This window comes from Falco punctatus (assembly GCF_963210335.1).
Source record: "Falco punctatus genome assembly, chromosome: 2".
NCBI lineage: Eukaryota > Metazoa > Chordata > Aves > Falconiformes > Falconidae > Falco > Falco punctatus.
The window spans coordinates 93730997-93753394 of NC_137581.1; the positions used below are offsets into that span (position 1 = coordinate 93730997).

Below are 22398 nucleotides of genomic sequence, written 5' to 3' on the forward strand. Positions count from 1 at the left end.
TTGCACCTCCATCTACGAAACAAGGGTAGGTCACGGCCCCTCCTTGCTCACAGGAGGGCTCTGACAATCAGTACTTCAAAGTGCACTGGGCACTTGGATTTAGTGGTTACTGGGAAGTTAGGTGCAATAGTGCGAGATAATATAGCACCATCTTGCAGAAATCCATTCTCTCTCTTGTCTGAGTGGGTAAGACTTGTTTTTGGAGAGATGAGTAACTGCCACTGAACTTCATCACCATCATAACTGTGTGATGAAAGGTCTGTGACTGTGCTGGTAGATTCCCACTGCCATTTCTCCTGTCTGATAGCACAATAATACACAAGCTGTTAACAGTTATGGGAAGCCCTCCATGAAGGAGTCAAAACCAACAAACAAGCAGCTTTGTATTTTTCATTCCAGTAGGGATGAATTATAGGTCCAGTAGCTTGCCCTAGTTAAAGACCTTCTCTTTAACCAACAAATACTTCATTGTTGACTTAAAATGACCACTTCCTGGGCTCACAAGGAGCCCGCTCCCTCACAGGGAATACTCCCTCGTATCTCTCACTAAACCACAGCCTTCTGATCTTAACAGAGAATCAGAGACTGCAAGAAAAAAATATCACAGCAGCAAGATATTAAATAAGAAGTACATTTGCTGAACTTGGGGGTGGGGAGGAAGGATAATTTACACCTATTCAGCATGTAAATCACTGTTCCTTCACAGAAGCACCTCTTTCAATAATTGCATCTTTCTCTCTTCCCAGCTCCAGCATTCAAATTGAATATATCACCTGACTTGCTCTCCTTACCTTGGAGATGACACACAAACATGAATAACCAGTAGTGTGATCCAAGGCTACCAAATGAGAAATAGACACCCTGACTGCTTGTGACATTGAGTGCTTATGGAAGGAGGATAGAGAGTAAACAGTGCTTTGGTGCCCCTGTCACTTCAGCCTGAGGACTAGTCTACAGTGTACCCACAAGCAGGTGGGAAACCGATATTGCAAGGCTGTTTGAGCACTTATCCAGGGTTTATATCCCTTTCCTTTATATCCCTCACCATCATTAAGAAAAAGAAACACGGTCCTCTCCTTTTTCAACTTTATTTATTTACAGTTTGCAGTCTTTCTGTGAAAACTCTGAAATTCTGCTTGTCCTAGAGATTATAAATATGTAAAGTATTTTAAAGATGAACCCACTGAGACCTAGCTTCTGGATAGTCTTGTAGGCAAGGCTTCTCTTGCATGACTTAATAACATCACAAAGTCCTCCAATAATACAGGCAGCTGCCTTCCTCACAGCACTTGCCATTTTACTGAGTTTGAAGGATAAAATTTCATGCGCAGGACACAAGAGGTGATTAAAAAGGGTAACAGATTTTCAGCAGCTGTGTTGCCATACGTACTTCATTCATTTTTCAAAAATGTAATTTCTGTTACTCCTGAGGGATCTATGGGAAGAAAAAAATGTACTGAGCTCATTGCAGCACTTGGAGAGTCCCAGCTTCCACTGTGCCCTGCTGGGCTGCAGCTTTTTCGCATGGGGCTGAGCAATTAATCTTCAATGTCATAGCCCTGCTTTTGAGCTTACACTGTTGTAAGTCAAGCGGGAAGCCGTCTGAAATCAGGGACAGGGATGTTTAAATCACGTTCTTTCAGGTCTTCAGCACCCAACCTTTAGCTGTAAGGAGCCACTCATTTCCCAAGATGCTTTAGAGCCCTCCTTTTCCCTCCACACAGTTGGCTGTGCCCCTTCTTCCTCACAAAACCTGGAGGGAAGTGTGCCCAGTCCTTACGCTAGCTTTTTATATAGGACTGCAGTAGATACCGATTTACCCTGGATACAAGAGGTACAGCATTCACCTGGGGTATGAGGAGCACGTGCTTGGTTTCCTTCTCTGCTTGAGCAAGCTTTGAATCTCCTTCTCCACGATAACTCTCTGGATTGGTTTGTTACCTGTTCTCCCAACAGGGAGCTTGTTGCGAGTTGCAAAAATTTGTGTGTTTATGTAGCTTTGTTTCATCCTCTAACAGCAAAGCTTTTTTCAAAGGCTAAATAATTAATTAAGAGAATGGCACTGTGTTTCTACCCTGCCACTTGTTTCTATGTTTGATATCACACTTCTACAAAACTTAGCACCAGAGACACCTAATCCATAGCTGTTGTGATGATCTAAGTGCTACTGGAAGCAAGCAAAGCCACCATCCCTACACCCCCTACCTCTGGCCCTGGAGGTGCCAGAGGTCCATAACCACTACATGATTTTTGGCAGTGAAATCCCCCAGGAGCTGAAAGGATTTTAGTTTGACACCTGCCAGCCCTCTGAGCACTGCTAGCACCTGCAGTCTCACAGGCAAAACCTGACCCCATCAACACTCTCCCACCTGACCAGACATCACCTGAAAGATCTCAGGGTGGTAAGGTCTCTGCTCTTTCTGGTGAAATTGGCCAATAATGTTGAAAATTAACAGCAAAACCCTGCAGAGATCCACACTGACATGCCTGTGCTAGGAAGATGCTTTTCCCATGAGACTGTGGAGTCAGGCTTGTGTTCTGTTGCCCCCCTTAGCCCTTAAACCAGTTCCACCCAAAATGAAACAGTGGGGACAGAAAGACTTCCTCCCTGCTGCTGAGCCGGGGGTCAATCCGAGTGCTGGAACTTCGTTGTCCATGATGTTTGTGAGTTACCACACTCCGGCATGGATCATGCCAAGCTTTCTCCCAGATGAACCTGCTGCACTGCAGACTAATGCTACATACTGTGGTCATGAGCCATGTGGTGATAGCTGGCCTCAGGAGCAATGAAATCCCCAATATGATTTACTTTAGCACTACAGATGTAGTTAAAAAAACTGTCTCTAAACCGCCATAATCTTATGGAAGAGCTACGGTTTGACATTTTAGATTATTTTGCAACATTCTGTTACATATAAAGGATTTGGTGGAATAGTCACAGAGAAAGAACCCCAAATTTAGATCCTTTGACAAGAGAACCCCTTTTTTTTTTCCATGTTTCAAAATGAAAGATGGGGAACTGACCTCAAGCGCCTCCCCTTAACATAGTGGCTATGTCTTCCTTTAACCTAGAGGCTTGGTGAACTACTGGGCAACCTGCCTAGGGTACCTGCTGGTGGGGTTGCAGAGTGACTCTTCATTCTTAAGGGTACAATTGATTCATACCATCTGACATACCCTACCATGGAGTCTCACCCAAAGACAGTCTTCAACCTGTGCTGGTTACCAGCTTAGTCACTGGTAAAAGAGTCCAAATGACTTTGCAAACATCTCTATCATTATTTTAATCGGGTTACACAAAAAACTTATTCATTTTAAACCAGACAGGATCTCACTTGCTTAAATCACAGGCTATTTATGCTTTTACACATTTTAAAAACAAAATAAAGAGAATCTGGAAGCCACTAGACATCAACTGGAGCATCAGAATCCACTGCCATTGAAGTCATTAACTTTATCCTTCTAAAGGGATGTGTAGTCTTGCTTATTGTATAGTCATAGCTCAATCTGTCCTTGATAAAGACAGAGAAAAGGGTCACAAGATAGGAGGAGAAACAGAAAAGAAACAAATAGCAGGATGAAAGTGTTCTTTTGATGGCTCCCTCTCAGATGTTCACACTCCTGAGTATTTTAGAAAAATTGTCATTTGAAAACTAATTACATTTCTTGAGATCTGGACAAATGCTTTTCACAGACACTTTTTCAAACAGCACAAGTTTACGTGTATTACCTTATGGTGTCATAATAAGCATGCTTAGATGTTTGACTCAAATAATTTTCATCAAACAAGAATTAGATTTTTCTCTCAATTTTTAATTTCCCTTTATGAATTTAGTAATTTTCTGTGCTTTACAAAGTAATGGCATCAGAGTTTCCTGAGAACTCTACAGTAGGCAAGATGTAAATCAGGGGGGTTATATTTCTGACATGGTTTTCTTTCTTCATCTTCCATCTTTGTAAAGCTTTTATTTCTATTCCATCAGGTGTAGAATGTAATTCATACTACCAACTTCACACCAAAGCAGTCAGGAATGGGAAAAACACTTCAGAAAATCTAGTCCATTCAATGCCTTGCACGCACAGCTTTCTGTACAATGCATTCTGAAAAGCTTTGTCCTCACCAGTTTTAAATGCTTATTGTCAGCATTGACTCAGTTTTAACAATGAGGAAAATGAGAGGCTGGCTTCAAACGGTGTATTTAATTTAGTCTCTGATGTGATTTATTCATTTAATTTTGCTACTCTTTTTCCAACATATGGTGGACAAACAATTTTAAAGACTATCTGGTTTAATTAAATTTCAAGGACATAGGAGATTAATTTTAGGTATAGGATAGAAACTGTCAGAGAAATTTTCCTTTTGGCATTCATAAGGAGGAAGTTAGAAACCCACAATAAACTCAGACTTCAATGCATAATGGAATCAATAGGAATTAGATACCAAAATAGCTTTGGAGACTTAATTCCTAAATCATCTTTATGATCTTGAAACACCTCCCATCTCTCACTACTTTACATAATTCACAGTGCGGTTTTGCAAAGACAGTCGTGCTTGCATGGTTTCAGTCATTCAGTTTCTCAAGAGTCACTGACTATGTGGATGAAGGTAGTTCAGCTGAGAAGCATGTCTAGACGAAGGCTTTTGCAAAGCTAAATTGTCAGGAGACAAGAGGGAAGGTCCTTTCAGAGATTAACCGTTTAAAAGTTAGTAATGAAGTTTAGGAGTAAAAGTTTGATTTCATAACTGAGGGATTCACTGGAGGGAATCCCCAAGAATCTGTGTGAGAACCAGTGACAAGAAAGAAATTTGTAAATGATCTGGGACAAAGGTTCCCAACGACAGGTGAAAAAAGCTATTCAAAGTGGACAAATCCAAGCCAGGCCTTCCAGAAGGATTTCTGAATGCTGAGTAACTAAGTAACAAATGGCAGCAAATGAAATACAAGGTTGATATGTGCAAGGTAGAGCACATTGCAAAAGATAATCCTAATTACACATAGACAGTAATGAGCTCAAAATTGGTTCTTTCCTGGGTGGGACTTCGGGGAATTACCACGTAGATGATTCTGACATCATTAGCCCTATGCTAAGCAGCAGTCAGACAATGGGCGAATGAAACTGAAAACGTCATTCTGCCACTTTATCTACTCATAGCATGATCAGTTTTTGAACACAAGGAGCATTTCTGGTCATTCAAACTCAGCAAAGACAGCAGAACTAGGAAAAAATACAAAGAGGAGCAGCTAGGATAATAGACTTTCTGCATGAGGAGAAACAAAGTAGATGAGATTTCTTCATCTTAGAAAGGTTGTGTTCTGGGGAGGACATCACAAATCATAAAATCATGGTGAAAATTAATAAATGGAAGGAAAATGAGTAGGTTTGCAGGGGGTTGTATGTGATAGTTTTTTTCAACGCAGGAAATAGGATAAAGCACAATAATACCATGAAGAAGAAATGGAGAATTTTTTTTTTAAAAGGAAATTATTATCTTTCATTTATGTGTATAAATCATTGTGTGATGACATTTCAGATGTTGAAAGTAGCACAATGACACAGATTCAAAGGTCCATGTGCAGCTATTGAAAGTGCAACCTGGTTCATGCAAAAGTGCACTCTTGGTTGCTTATTTTCAGAAAACAGAGAAGTCCTTCTAGCTTTGTCTTGGGGTTTTAAAATACAATTTGCCTCAATATCCATGCCAGACCACTGCTGGAGAAAGGATTCTGGAACAGAGGCCATTCCTTCTCACTGAATATGGCATGTTCTATGGGAATTCAGCTCTTCCATTTCTTGACAATATGCTGGGAGCTGGAGCCAATGTTGAAATGTCCTGCATTTCCCCTGGTTTTTAGTACTTTGAGTGTCATATTTTTCTTTTCACATGAGGCTAAATCTTGCTGATACAGAAAGAAATGACTCTTACATAGCAGATCTATGTGTTACAGTTTTTTAGACAGGGGTAAAAGGGAAGATGGAGCAAGCTCTGGTGGCATTTGGTAGTAAAGAGGTCACTAACAAGCTTCTCTGATTTCTTCCACACTGAAGAAATCTAGATCTCAGCTCACCTACGCCAGATGCTATTGCCACTCCTCCTTAATCCAGGTTTCAGAAGAGCAGAAGGTGATGTAAAATTGTCACTTTATCACCTCAATCCTGCACAAAGTATAGATCAAACACTTTCCAGGACTTGGCCTAAGTATTGTTTTTCCAAAATGTTCATCAAGATGTTTCATCGAAAGCATAAGCAGTCTCTGACTGATACTACTGCATGATGCCGCTCCATCAGGACCCATCATTCTGTGTGTGACAGTGGTGTTCACCCCTTCTCTATCTCTTAATATGGATTTTTCTGCTCACTGAGGTTTGTTTTTTCTCTCATTTGGACACTCAAACCTTATAAAGCCTAAGTAAATGAGACCTTGTATTATAAATAGCACTGACATTTTAATTAATGGGAGAGAGATTGGTCATTGTTGTCTTCGGTAGAGGGTTTCCAATGGATAAATTTAGGTTTGTTTTAGAAAGCTGTGTTTAGTAATACCTCCTATCTCCAATAAACAGCAGAAGAATCTCTGAAGCGTGAGTGATTTACTTATTCATTCTGTAAGAACAGCAAGTGAACTGTTGTTAATACAATAATGAAATACTACTTAATGTGGCTTCACCCTCTTCGAGTAGGAATTGAACATTATCCAACTGGAAGAGTAACATCATCTAAACATGTTGTGAAGCAAAAATATTCTCCTGGCTTGAAATATCTTTAAGTGAAACCTAAATTTTTCAAGGATTACTTTAATAATACAGATTATACAGTCAGTAAGGGCGATTGGTTTGTTACAAAATTATTTTTTTTCTTTAATAAAACAAAGTTTCCTTCTCTCGATTTTGCAAATGCAGTTAATGTAACTGTCTTATTCACCTTCATATTTTATATATAATATAATTAATATTTTAATTTGGAGGGAGGAAGGGAGAACCAGATGAACTGCTGTTCTGCAAAGTATCATAGGTGTTATGATAGAGAGCTATAGCTCCTAAATAACAGCAGATCTATTCCTAACAGAGTGTCTTGGTTTCCCTTTGTTTTAAAGAAACGTAATACCTTGAAATATCCAGACATGGTGGTCTGTGAATGTCTCATAGACATAATTTGCCTGCACATGAAATCCTCTGAAAGCAGTGAGGTCTGGAGGCTTGAATGCTCATGGGTAACTCCTCTGCCCATGTCTCTGATGAAAGCAGAGATTATCCAGTTTATCAGTGAGAATGGCATATTAGTTTGTTTTACATGAAACAAAGAGGTGCTAATGTCCTCAATCTGAAGGATAATCTGCTCTGACCAGAAATCCATCAGATACAGGGCAATGAATTTCTGCTCATGCTGTCTGCATGCAAGGCTGAACAAACTGCAAAGCTAGTGTTTAAGTATGTGACTATTTCAGCTGGAACATTGAATAGCATTTAATGGGCACATTAAAGCAAAATGATGTAAAGCAAGACTTTATTTGCTAAAATTTTAGAATCTCAAAAACTTAAAACACCAAAAGGAATGTACCTAAAATTCACCTTTCCCACTTTCTCTTGCTTTCTGCAAAATATCTACCTCAGGAGAGACGAGGCAGGGCACAAGCAGACTCTATCACCTGCCTCCTGTTGGAAGCATTCAAGCCCCAGCCTCAGACTTCATTGCTCTCCTGCCCTGAAACCTGCTGCATTGCCAGCACCACCCAGCAAGTCCCATCCTAGGACAAAGGTGCATGGGTGTCCCCCCTGGCTGTGTGACAAGCTTGGGGAAACTGCCACCTCAGCATGTGGGGCAACTGAGCTCAAATCCCCCGGTCATGGACAGGGATCTCTGAGCACACACCTCCGCAGGACCGTTCCCATCAGGTTCTCTGGTGCTTTTCTCCAAGCAGATTTAAATATTTTGGGGAAAATGGTTTTTATTACACCTTTGGGAAATTTCTCACTGGCCTCTGCCTCAGCTGTAATTATCTTAGATTACTTTGTTAAAGCACCCCTGTGCCCTGACCATGGCATCTCAGAGTATCTCATGTGCCAAACAGTCAAAATTAAAAAAGGAAATAAAAGTGTGTGTGTGCATAAAGGACCCATAAATGGACTCGTGATTTGATTCATGCAGATTAGCCCCTAGAACAATGTATTGCTGAGGATTTTTTCAGGCTTAGGTTTTGATTCCCTCAGCTCCCCCAGTTTTCTGGGCCAATCTGCAGCCACTCTGTGGTGGGCCAGGGACAGCAGACACTGTCCTCCGCGCCTGGGCCAGGGCTGGGGACAGAGCACTGGGACCTGTGGCATCCACGCTCCTTGCTGAGTGCTGCCTGTCTCATGCTCAGGGGAAGGGCAAGGGGAAGCAAGATACTTTTTTCTTTCTGTTGGTGGATTCTCTCCTTCAAGCCATTTTCTACAACACACAGAACAAACCCCAACAAATGCAGACAGAAATTACCAGAGCTTTCTCAGACATTCATGCATTTAATTTATGCAAACACTGCACAAAACAAATTAAATATTGCAATAATAACTTAATTCTGTTGCTAAATATAGTCAAGAATATCTGAATAATCTTAAAGTGTTCACATGTAAATTTTATAAGTTTTGTGTGTTGGTTTTTTTTTTTTTCCTGAGGAGACAAGCCAACTGATAAATCATGCTTTCCTTTTCCAGTTACCAGATCTTAATACCAGACTTCCAATAAATAATGTTTTGGGGTCAATTTTCTTTTATTATCTTCTATTACACAAATTACTCTTTCTGGCTTTGCATATCATTTAGTACTTGTTGTGAGCCAAGATCTCAATCTGGATTTCTCTGTTTTTAGATAGCTCTGAAGCATGATTGATTGGGTTAAATAAAGTATTTGTCAGGTATCTGCACTTCAGACTTGTTTCTAAAATTAAATTGTTGCATCTTAGAATCATCTTGACTGTTTGAATGTATTAGAAATTTACTACACAAGTGGGCTTCTGTATTTTCATTTTGATTTGCTTCTATGAGGGTTGCTCTATAAAACTGATATCATTTATTCACAGCAAAATAAAAACTCATCATGAGGTGAAAAATCAATGGCACTCAATGCTATAGCAACTTGATAGTGCAATCTTTACACAGAATTGTTGGGTGTTTTTTTTCTCGTCTTGTAAGCAATAAATCCACAAATCCTACAAGGTCACTGGAAGTGGGAATACAACATAAATGATGTAAGGTTTCATTTAAAATGAGTTTGATATTTCTTCTCTTTATTACACACACAAACACACATAAGTATGCACACTCACACAGTCTGTATGCACCCACACATGTAAGTATGTGTATATACGTATATGTGTGGGCATCTACTTAATTTAGCCATCCAGTGCCTTTTATAGTCCCTAAAGGCATTTGTTAATGGAAGTGAACCTAGTGAGATCTTTTTTTTATTCCATCTTAAGGTTGGGAGCTCTCTCCACAGTCTTTATTTAACTGCAAACTCCATTTTGAATAACTTCTCAAAATGCTAACTTTTCTGCTGGCTTCTCCCCTTCAGATTGGAATGCAGTTCTGAGGAGCAAGGATACAGAATACATGGGCAAGGGTCATTAAACCATCTCAATCCTCTCATGCCCATGAACACGCTCTTTGCTGGGGTGCTGGCACCTCTCCAGGAGGACCATCTGCCCAGGCCAGTAGCTAAGCAACAGATCGCCTGGTGATGGGCTTTTATTACTTGGCAAAACTGATTAAAGGATAACCTGAAACAGTAGATTTAATAGTATATAAGAAAATTCAGTACAAATACAATACAGAGAGGTACAGGCAGATGAAACGCAGAAGCATGGCTATAGTAGTGGACAAGATATTCTTGGGAGAGGATCTGAGACACTCATCTGAACTCAGGTTTTGCTCAAGAATATCAAGGAAAACAGGAGAAGAAATGTCTGATTAATTTATCCTGAGGAGCAAGCGCAATAATACAACAAAATGAAGGGCTGTTATGCCAGCAGCCTTCCTGAAATGTACATGTTGTATGTTTCATCTTTTATGTGTCCTGGAGTAATTCTAAACCAGTGTTTGCAGTGCTGGAGCTCTGGAGAAGCCTGTCCTTGGGTATACTGAAGAGATCAGGACTCATCCTGAGGGCCTATGACCACCTGACCTTGTGTCACCTATTCTTGTGAGGGAATAACCTCTGGGGAAGGATAGTGTTCAGGAAGTAAGACAATAAACCAGAGAATGAAAGCAGTGCAGGAACCCCCAGAGTCAAAGGGAGACCTGGCAGCATGGGTTTCTACTTCACCGAACATCCAACAGCCTCATAAGTACCAGGCAGGAGCACTCCGTGAGGACCAAACAAAATGATGGATTTAGGGGCAGCCTAAATACTGCACAACAGGATACCACACACACTGTGCATTTATAATGAGTGAGAATTAACCTGATTTGTTTGTCCTCTGAGCTGGAAACATGAATGGGGTCTTAAAACCACTAATGTGAAAGACAAGAAAAGTGATGAAGGAAATGGTATTCAATAGCTACTCTTGGTCCTTTTGCTTCCCTGTTGCCTTCCTTCTGCACCTGCCTCTCCTCTTCTTGACTCCTTTTCTACTTTTTTCTACCACACATTTGCCTCACTAATTCCCACTTCTGCTCTTGCCTACCTCCTCTTTAATGCTTTCACCCTCAATGATTTTCAAATAAGTGACCTCCATCTTCTGCTTACCAAATTCAGTTTCTTCCTCAACCCCTGTGTGCCCTTGCCCCTTTCTGCTTTTTGCAGCTAAATTCTTTTCCTCCAAAGAAAAGACAAATCATAAAAATAGAGCTCCACATTGCCAAGACCACCTCTGATCTGAGAGGTGTCATTCTACCTTTTAAGAATAACCAGAAAATAGTTGATTTTTTTTTTTTTTTTAATTAAAACCTTTCAGTTTTGGATATCCACAGAACTCCTAATTGCTCAAAGAGTTTCCAGTACCACAAGGCGGTTTTAAATCTATTGCTTCTCATTTGTACTATTGTCCATGACATAGAGAACACCCCATTGCTGGCATGGAAAGCTGAAGATCGCTGAGTATGTTGGCCCATGGAGCAGTCTGTGGCTTTCTGTCCTCCCAGAATGTGCAACATGAACCATCTGGAGGCTTTGAAAAATGAACACAATGAGTGCTGCAAAACCAGCAAATGGGATTTCATTTTTATTCTAAGTTTAAACCTCAGCAAAGAGTTGGTGTTTGTGCATAGTACATGTTGTTCTAGTCAACTGAAAACTGAGTTATGTGGTAGCATATGCAAATAGTAATAGATTAAAGATTTGGCATGCTTTGGAAAACTCCAATGACATGTCCAATCACAGTAGTACCATCTGCTTTTCCTTATACGTGTTAAATTTATAACACTGTGCTAATTTCTATATTAGTTTACACACCACCTTCAGGAAATTATACTTAACAGATAAGCAATATTTGGGCTTTGTGACTTATCTTTAGCAAACAGTTAGTAAATGTCTCTGCAATTACTCTCAGCTCTTTTATTAGGGAAAGGAGTTTAGAAATCAATAACTTTGGTTATGTACTCTTTTTATCCTTGATGGAATGGCACTGACTTGCAATTGGAATGTTATTTCCCTTAGTTTTTGCTCATGCTAGAATTCTGATGGACCAAAAGGTGATCAGACTTTCACCTGGAGCTTGAACACCAGTAAAACATAAGAAGCCTGGTATTGTACGGCTAAATTAAAAAGAACCCCTTCTGTATGGAGTGGAAATTTTACCAGATTGCTAACTGCTTCTTCTATTCAAGTGGGTTTAATTTGCCATTACAGAGAACACCACCTTACTGATCAATGCCATAAACAAACCTACAAAACACATGGATATATTCTGCCTGTAGTTTGGAAAGAAAACAAAAGTAATGAAACCCATGGAGTCTGCACAATATCAGCAGTATCCCCCTCCTCATGCTTGCTCACTGACACTCTGAAGCACGGGAACACAGAAGACCAGGCAAGGAAAGGCTCCTTTTGGTGGCCATGTGGGGTTTCTATGACTCTTGGTCTATCAGCTTTGTGGCTGGATGGTTTACTGATGATCCCGGAGCTCATTTGCAGTGTGTCTGCATAATGCTGTGCCGAATGATTTCTCCCCACAGGATGAAAGGCTGAGTTATCCCTTCTCTGGGTCTGAGGGGAGCAGGTATTTCAAAGGGTGAGACCGTTGAACCATCACCTGAGGGGACAGCTGTCTAGAGGATATTTTAAACGTGTTTGACACATTTAAATAGATGGTTTCAGCTTGCCAGTCTTGGAATGGCTCCTAAAATAAATGTCAATATAAAGAATAAGGCAATTTGTTTCAGATGATTAAAAGAATCTGGCTCATATATCCAAGGTGTGACAATTCCAATCACATCTTCATTTCAATTTACAGGAAAGAAATAAACTAGGCTTCATTATTGTTCGTACTGCTGATGCTATATATTTGACATGATAATCTACAGTATTAGTCAGTAAGTTGACTCACTGGACTGCCCTTGATCATATGCTCCACTTTCCACTCAGCAGGGCTCTCTCTAACAGCTATATATAACCAGTGAAAGAAAAAAAAAAAAGAGACAGTGCTCTCTTAGATCATTGTAAGACGATGTTGCGTTCAGTTTTCCCATTGCTCCAAAGGTTATAAGTGATGTGATCTTTTCACCATCACGGATAATATATGGCTGCTGTTTGTCTGACTTATCAACTCCTCGCACAGAAATCCAATACTCTCCACTTGTCACATATTCATTTCAGATGTGTGTTGTTGCAGGGCCCAAAATGAAATAGTCACTGTATTTCTATCTGCCAGTTTTCAAGTCTTGCCTTGTGTGGTCCTTCCTTGTCAAACCACAGTTGTCACGTTAGCAACCCACATGACTACTTGCAGCAAACGTAAAATCTCCTGATCGTAATTAAAATTCTGCATGCTTTTCTATTAAATAAAGAAAATCATTGTGCATCTTAATCCGTAGCTCTGCTCTTCTGTCACTGTTTTTTAAATGTCTGATTACTGAGCTAATTGCTCAGGCAGGTTGTTTTTAGACTGCATTATGCATTTATGGGTTTTATATCACTGTCAAAAAAAGTATTGGATTAATCCTGGCTCCTCATCTATGTGTTCAAAAATTGTTTCCCCCATCCAGATAGAAGTTAAAATTAGCAGTAACCTCTAAAAGGGGCTGTGGGGTGAAGGGCAATTGTCAGTGCTACAAAGGATGAGAACACAGACACAGACAGCAGACAGGTCAGTAGAAGATTGGCATGAGTTAGTTACAAAATACAAATTTGAGCAGCTGTATTTCAGCAGCTGTAACCTGTGCTGCTGCTGAAGGAAGGTGAACCAAAGAGCCTTAGGATAGAAAGAACCTATTGCTTTTCCTGTCCAGAATGGTAAATAATTGTTCAGAGAGTTTTCTACTGACCTGTGTTCCAGGGGTACTTGCAAGTCAAGGAGAATTACAGGGTGTAAACCAGAAATACTCAACTGCAGGTCGGCACATTCACAAAGACATAGAATTCAGCTGACAGTCTCCCTGAGGAGCAATAGCTCACAAATCTCTCTTAACCTCACTCCTGATATATTGAGCACATTACAGCAGAAACTCTTTAATAGCACTGATTAATATTTTCAGCAACTATAAATCTCCCAGTGTACCGCCTGGTGCAGGCTCTGCCAGCTGGCTCTCAAAGGCTCCTCTGGTCCTGTTCCCTGCCATCCTATGATTCTGTGTTGGTAGTTTGAAGAACAAAATAGAAATCAATAACTATCCAGGCCAAACAGCTTTCTCTACATTGTAATGCTTTAAACATGCAAAGAGGCTAAATGCTAAGCCTTTTTGCTTTGCTTTGAAGCTTCGAAAGCTTCTGGCAGAAAGGATCCCCAGATTCATCTGAATTTGGTACCAATTCCTAAGGCATCTTCACTTTGATATGAAAGGCAAGAGGGAAGGGCTTGTGGGAAAAGAAAGGTCAAAATACACATCCCACCATGGCATGTCCATTATCTTTTGGGTACCCCTGGGGTACAGAGCTTTGGGAGTGCAGGCGTCTGCCTCGGGCTAAGGCAGCCCACAGCTCACCCAAGAGGTAACTCTAAAATAACTTTCTCTCTTTGGATGAATAAGACCTCACTGCAGGAGAACTAGGTTCTTGTTTCATAGATGAAGGAGGTACATATTTGACAGACTCACAAGAGTCAGCTTGGGCAGCTAGGACTGAATAGCAGTGACAGAAAAACAGCGAGCCTCTGAGAACACTGATTGGGATGCTGCATGCAATAAAACCATCTATTAGCTTCACGTGAGGTTTGAAAACTATTCAGGAAATAACAGCCGTTATGTTCAAACACAGCATCTGGTGAAAAAAGTCTGTTGTCATGATATAAGTCTGATGTTCAACCCCAGCTATGAAAATACCCACAAGATAATTCACCAAACAAAGGGAAAGGCAGTAACAGAACAAAGAAGAGTGACAAAATCATCAGGCTTCATGCATCAAAAAGTAAAATTCAAATAGATTATTTTTTACAACAAAATAACATAACATGAGCCACAAGGGAAAGTGAATAAAGATGAAAGAACAAAGAAGAGACAGATAACACAAACAGGCATCCCCAGTACCTAGAAGTAAGAGAAGAACAGGAGCATACAGCACCAGAGCATCTTAAAAAAGCTGTCATGTATTTGGGGAAAAACATCCCTTGTGCAAACTTAAAAAAAAAAAAAAAGAAAAGAAAAGAAAAGAAAAAAAAATAGTATTTGCAGCTAAGGAGCCAGACAACATTTTATGTGCCTACAAAAAGCTACACTCTATGGACTTTTTATTAGCCTTTCTTCCACTCTTGTTTAGTCTCTATGAAAAAGTACAGTTTATATTTCCACTGCATGAACATCCATCACAGGTAACAGTAAGGGCAGAATAATAAAAGACCCACCCATTAGCAAAAAATACAGAACTGATTCCACTGTAGTTCATGACAGACAAATCTAGGACATCTCCAAAATAAGGAACAAACTGGCAGTGTTCAAAAACATTTTAAAAAAGGACTGCAATAGCTAGCTAATCTATTACTTTTATGTAAGATCTGAAGTCAATGTGAAGTGAAGATTTGGAACAGCAGCACTGGCTTAGTGTTTCATGTTTTATGATTTTTTTAAATCCATAAATAGTAAAGGCTACTCATCACAAAAATACCACCTCTGGCTTAGAAAGTCCTTGAGCTGCGAAGTGCTGGAACCCAGGAGGATACACTGAGGGCATATTGCTGTCACAGAGAGCTTCCTGTGCTGGACAGAGTCCTGGCCTAACATGGGACAGCCTTCTTTGGGTTTAGCATCTCCAGATGGAGCTTCTCACAGAGAAGAGATGCAGCCAGTTGCTGAACAGCTGCCCCATGAATTTCAAAGCTACACTGGCTATTTAACTTCTGATTTTAGATAATGACCAGAAGAAATGTTCCTACTAAGTCACTTTGCCCTTCTGACCATAATGCAGCATGTTTAGCTTAAACAGGTGACAAGTTCATTTTGCCTAAAATGTAAACCTGAAAACAAGAGTCTAAATCCAATATGATACCTTTCTGTATACATTACTAAAACAATTGTTTGCAAGCCTTTTTTTTAAAAAATCTATAATAAAGATCTATTATTTCTGATAGGAATCCAGTTTTACGGGGTCTGTGATAAAGAACTTGAGTATTGCTAGGTATAAAGGTTAAACTGAAAACAAATAACACATGAAGAACACATTGACTAGGCTGAAAAGCCAAAAAATAGATTTGCAAACTGGGTAGAAAGGGCAACTAAGCTCACACATGGTAGAAAAGGGTTGGAAAGTAATTAAAAAAAGCTATATAGAGCAATAATTTTGAAGGTAGAAGATAAATCAAGAAACAACTAATCCTCTTTATTTTTGCTGGGGAAATAATTACTAGAAATGTTGATGAGGCTACCTGGAGTGAGAAGCACAATACCCAAATGTAAGAGGCTCAGAGAGAAAACTAGAACTAATAAATTCAGAAAAGCTGAAGCTCAGGCATGGCAGGACACGTCAGCATATGAGAGCCTGGGGGAAACTGACATTTACTAGGTAGACAGGCACAAAAGAAATCCAGTGACCTATGTGAGAAATACAGTGTAAAGCTAATGTAGGGAGAATAATATCTAAAATGTGTTACGCCTTCTCTGCTTTTTCATCTTAGGCACATACACACAAAAATACCCAAGGAGGGACCTGTCTGATGGAAGATTAGCTGACATTATGGTCTAATAAGGAAACTGCAGTTGAACAGCTGCATAATTTGCCTCTGCTCCTCTGTAAAAGATGTGACAAGAACTTGCAAAATTTGCAAGAAAGGTAATTGTCTTCTGCAAGAGCCACTGGAAGGTTATAGGAAATACCTATAGTCTATTGGTAGGTGTGGAAAATTATTAAACAAGAGCACAGAGTGATGTTCAGAATACTTAGCTATCCACTCATTGGTGTAAATATCTGCAAACACAAGAATGTCCCCCAGATTTCTCACGAGAACTACCGTGACAGTGGCAGGGTCACCAAACTTTCAAAGTCAGGGCAATGTATTTATACAGTATAAACACCCATGCCGCACATGCAACGAAACACGTGGGACCAGACAAAGGGTAGGATGATGCAGAAACAGCTGCCCTGCTCACCACCCTCCATTTTCCATTTCACTGATGAGCTCCAGACCGCAAAGACCTCAGTATTAAGACAAATACATCTTAATTCATCTAACTATGTAAGCAATAGTGAGAAAAAATAATAGGACCTTGTATGTCCTGCAGACAAAAGATACCAAGGGCTCTAAAAAATCCTGCGATGCACAAATTCTCTCTATCCCACCAGCCTGTAGCAACACCACACTTGATTAGACTTGCTATAATTTCTCTTGCCTGCCATGCTCAGCACAGAAAAAAAGTCCTCAGATGAAAATTCTGCAGATGGGGCAAATGAGGAGACTCAGTCCCTTGTTAGCTATTGTGCTTTGCAAAACCTGCAAATGTGGTAAAACCCTTTGTTTTTTGCATAAATAGCTGTTGTTGTACAGATCTTTCCTGTCAATTTGACAACTGAAGCAAACCATATTAGAAAAATTAGCGTTCCATGGAAGTGAAAGAGAAAGATGGCATAAGTTAACAGAACACTGATAAACTCATTTCTCAGAAAGTTTGTGCTAGAGAGTATCAGGACTGCTACACAGAGGCACCTGTAAGACTTCCCAATCTGAAGAAGAAATGCACAAATTGGTTTCCTAGAATGGCACACAAGATATCAGATTTGTGCAACTCTGATAATCTCTAATGAACAGGGTTTGTGATCTCCGTTCTTAATTAGTTATCCTTTTGACAGATGAAGATTACAGAGCACTCAAAGGTAAGTCTCTACCACCAGCAGTCTTGGGAAGGTTTAACAGAAGAATGAATTAGTCAGTCATAGGCAGAGCACTTCCACATGACTAGCAGAACGTTATCTCAGAAAACGTGGAGAACCACTTGAAGAGAGTGAGATGAGGCATGAAAACAAAGGTCTCATGTCTCTTAGGAGTCTTGTCATGATATCACAGAGAAATGAAAACCTTGGCACCTTGGTAAAATAACTTGCATTTATGCAAGTGGATTATAAATGTATGTGTACAAATGCACACACAGTATCTCTATGAGGAATTACACATAGAAATCAGAAATTAAATGATTAATGAAAATGATTAAATTATGGCTACGCTATCTCTCAGAAGAAGTTACAGGCTTGATGCAGAAATTCACAGGTAGGATTCTGGACTTCTGTCACTTCACGTGTTTTAACAACTGCAGCAGCTTTCTCTGGCCTTTCCAATCTGTTCCTCCAGGAGCTAAAAACACTCTGGCACACTCAGTATGCCAGATACATTCAACCATCTACTGGAAAACTGAGATTTCCAATAGTAAGTCCTTCTTGACATTGAACCTGTTGTAGTAAAGAACTGTTGTGTGGGAAGAGCCAGGGCTGTGCCAGCTCCGAGATGTCATGACGAGAGTCCAGTCACAAAGAGTGAAGGTGGGTACATTTCTAGTGACCTGTGGTTGGGCTTGGCACAGAGTTTTCAGATGCTTTCAACCTGAAATGGGTCCTTGTGAGGACTCCAGGAAGACTCAGCAACAAGCATTCACAATATGTGGAGTTTCAATTAGGCTGCAAAAGAAATACCCAAATACAAATATCCATATTTACAGTAAATAGTATCTTGCTTTAGCAGTGGATCAAGTGAAATAATGTCTGATAATTAAATCAAACTAAATGTGTCAGAAACAGGTCTGACTGATCGGTTTGCCATAAGCAATGGCTGTCAACCTGTACAGAAATGACTGAATAATGTTGTTTTTCCTTTGGAAAACAAGATAGAGAAACAAATGGCTTCAACAACACTTTTTAAAAAGTACTGTGAAAACTGGATATTACTGAAACCCATGAAGTTTTCCAGGCCTTGAGACAGCATGATGTTTCAACAGTCTACTTAATACAATCTGGTTTTTCACAATGTCATTTGGACAACATCATTACAGAATGCTTCACAATTAATTACATTCAAATAGCAGCTTCTATCCCCTGTGGAGAACGGGATTAATTGGGTCAGATGTAAATATGCATTTCATGGATCCTACTGAACACTTGCCCATCTCGCCAATTTACCATGTAATTTGATACAACTGGTGTACTATGCTCTGGAGATGTGCAGGGCAAGCACGGTTGCCAGTCAGGGCAGAAATACACGGATACAGCACTTCTGGTATTCTCAGCCTGCATTATGCTTGGCTCTAACTGCCCGACCCTTCAATTCTCTTGCAGAAATACTAATTTGTATTTACTCACACTGAAATACTCTAGTGTTGAAAATGAGGCTTGCGACAGAACTCAGAACTGAAGCATCATGACTTACCTCTGGCTACGTGGGATCAGAAGCTGTTCTGCTCCCAGGTGTATTCACACACACACACCATTGGAAAGAGGGCCTGACAATCACTGCAGTAATAACCACAGAGACTGGGCCTTATTGGGTCCTGACTCTAGGCAGGGAAACAGTAAAGATCACCTACCTATAGGGAAAGAACAAAAAAGCCAGCTTTGGGGAAAAGTTGTTTCCTTGACCCCTTGTGCAGCCTAAACCTAAATCTTGGTACTGCAGTGTTTTTTCACTTCCTTTCTGGAGTCTTGGGTAGGGGCACTTTAGAGTAAACATACTCCTGCTGAAGTCCCCTTTCTTCATTTTTTATCATAAAACACGTATTTGACAATTTTTTCACTGGTTTGGCGTTTTTTTTCCATGAAATGAGGTGAGCCAGAACACATCCAGTGAAAGAACCACCACTTTCTAAAATAATCTAGAAAACCAAAGCTTGTGCCTGTCATAGATGGTTCTTGAAGAGCTACTTCTTGTCACTTTAAAACATCAAAAACAAGAACACTATTTCCTGGCTCTTTCTAGCTTCCTCTGCCCTATTTTCAGTTTGCACTGTCCCCTAGGTATACTAAAAAATGATACATTTGCACCCAGCTGGAGAGTACCTTTCATGAGCTGGAAAACTGCAGAGTTCATTTCTGGAGTGTTACCTGCTGTTCATGAGTAACTACCAGGACAAACTCACTTGACTGAAGTGCAAACTTCAGTCCCCAAGGCTTGTGAGTTCGGAGGTGATCCTTTCAGATACAAGAGAGGATTTGGAGTTTCTAAAGAAAAGTAACACTACCGGGCAAACGAACAAAATAACACTTTATGAAGTACTCTTCCTGCCTTTTCCAGATGGTCCAGCATACAGTCACTGCATCATCTGAAATATTGTAATATTACTATTCTGTAGCCCCTTGAAATGCTTATATCCCGTTCTTATTTAATATTAAGGAGTAATTTGCTAAAGTATTTGCAAGCTGGTCAACGTGAATCACTATACTGTATCATGTCCTGCTTGGTGTTTTGGTGCCATGCCTGGTCCCTACGGTTTGATTATCTGTCCCCTGACCCCACAGAGCACTCTGTGTTGCACCACTGAGCATTTCCGCAGATATATTCACCATTTTGCAGCCTTACCAACTCCCATCAGTTCTCCACTTCTCTGGTTTTCACCACCTCTAGACTAGGCATTTTTTTTCTGCCCTCAATTTTTGTATTTTTTTAGTTTTGTTTTAGGTTGTTGTTGGGTGGTTTTTATTCAGAAAATGTAATTTTTTCTCCTGGTTTTGTTCTCCTGGCTTTGCCTCTGTTCTGCTACCTGGATTCCATTACTTCAGCTTGTGCACTTGTATTCTATCAGCTTTAATTAAAGCTTTGATATTTAGAGGTATTTCTCAGGAACTGGTATTACATGTTCCATAAATTAGTCTGATTTTGATTACAGAATGTGTAATGCACCCCATTTTTTATTTGCTTTTCAGAGTTATCTCCTTTGAAATATAACTATCCTTTTTCTCTTCTGTTTCTTGATTTGAGGTGAAAAATCCACCCCTGTAGTCCATCATCCTATTATGTCTGAGGCTGTAGAACACCTGAAACACAGATGCTTGTTTTGAGGTTTTTTACCCTCCCTCTTCCAATAAGGGAGGGAAAAGCTTCCATTTCACTTTTCATGACACTTGTAAACAGGTCCTTATAAAAAACAGTTTCTCTCTTCCACTCCTTTTATCTGTGTTTGCTTCTCACTGGAAAATCTGCATTTCCTGTAAGCTTACTCTGACCACCTGGACAGTCTGCTCTTACGAGATTTTTTTGATCCATTGCTTGCGTACCATGGCCATGGCTGAGCTGCTTCTTTTCCTACAAGTTATTCTTTCTTTGGGGACGCCTGTCTCTAGACTTGTGGCTAGAGCTAGACTAAGGATTTATATCAAGATGTTTTTCTAGTTTGAGATGATGCTTTTTAAAAATGTTTAAACTCACTGTAGTGAGTCCATTTGATAAACAGTAAAGATACTTTGACTGATGTTAATTAGCGCCATTCCTACCCTACTCATGCTCACAATAAAAAGACAGACAAGGACATTCAGATGAAATCACAAGGTGACATGGCAACATGTTGAAATGTATTGTGCCTGTTTCTCTGTGATTGTATGCAGGGCTATAACTTCCAGCTAAATGATTGTTTTGGTGTATTTATCATCTACTGGATTTTTCCCTGTGTGGTTACTTAAAGTACTAATGCAATCACCCTGGAAAAAGAAAAGTAACACAATATCTTGTCTCTGAACTGGAGAGACATGGATATGTCAGATGGGCCACTCAGTGGATAAGAAATTGTCTGGATGGTTGTACCCAAAGAGTTGCAGTCAACGACTCAATATCAAAGTGAAGACCAGTGATGAGGGGTGATCCTCAGGGGCTGGTGTTGAGACTGGTGGTTTCTAACATCTTTGTTGGTGACACGGACACTGCGATTGAGTGCACCCTCAGCAACTTTGCCGATGGCACCAAGATGTGTGGTACAGTCAACACGCTGGAGGGACAGAGTGCCATCCAGAGAAACCTTGACAGGCTTGGGTGGTGGGCCTCTGCAAACCTCATGAAGTCCAACAGGGCACAAGGTCCTGCACATGGGCCAGGGCAATCACAAGCCCAAATACCAGCTGGGCAGAGAATGGATTGAGAGCAGCCCTGAGGAAAAGGACTTGGGGTTGTTGGTTGACAAGTAGCTCAACATGACTTGGCAATGTGCACTTGCAGCCCAGAAGGTCAGCTGTATCCTGGGCTGCATTGAAAGAAAAGTAACTAGCAGGTCAAGGGAGGTGATTCTCCCCCTCTACTCCCCTCTTGTGAGACACCACCTGGAGTGCTGCATTCAGCTCTGGGGACCCCAGCATTATAAGAATGTGGACATGTGAGAGCAAGTCCAGATGAGAGCCTCAAAGATGATCAGAGAGCTGGAGCAGATGCTCTTATGAAAACAGACTGAGAGAGTTGGGGTTGTTCAGCCTGGAGAAGAGAAGGCCCTGGGGACACCTTATAATGGCCTTGCAGTACATAAAGGGGACCTACAGGAAAGTTGGGGAGGGACTTTTTGCAAGGACATGTAGTGACAGGACAAGAGATAAAGGCTTTAGACTGAAAGAGGGTAGATTTAAATTAGATATAAGGAAGAAATTCTCCACTATGAGGGTGGTGAGACACTGCAACAGGTTGCCCAGAGAGGCTGTGGATGTCCCCTCCCTGGAAGTGTTCAAGGCCAGGCTGGGGCTTTGAGCAACTTGGTCTAGTGGAAGGTACCCCTGCCCATGGCAGGGGAGTTGGAACTAGATGGTGTTTAAGATCCTTTCCAACACAAACCATTCCGTGATTCTATGATCTTAAGGGTGTTTATTTACAGTGGAAGCTACGTGCTCTT

The 22398-nt window shown here is 40.5% G+C and overlaps 1 protein-coding gene across 7 annotated transcripts in view; it reads right to left on the reverse strand.

The window, feature by feature from the left end:
* GLRA2 (glycine receptor alpha 2) overlaps positions 1-22398 on the reverse strand; it is a 142137-nt gene that overhangs the window by 12822 nt on the left and 106917 nt on the right. The window lies entirely within an intron of this gene.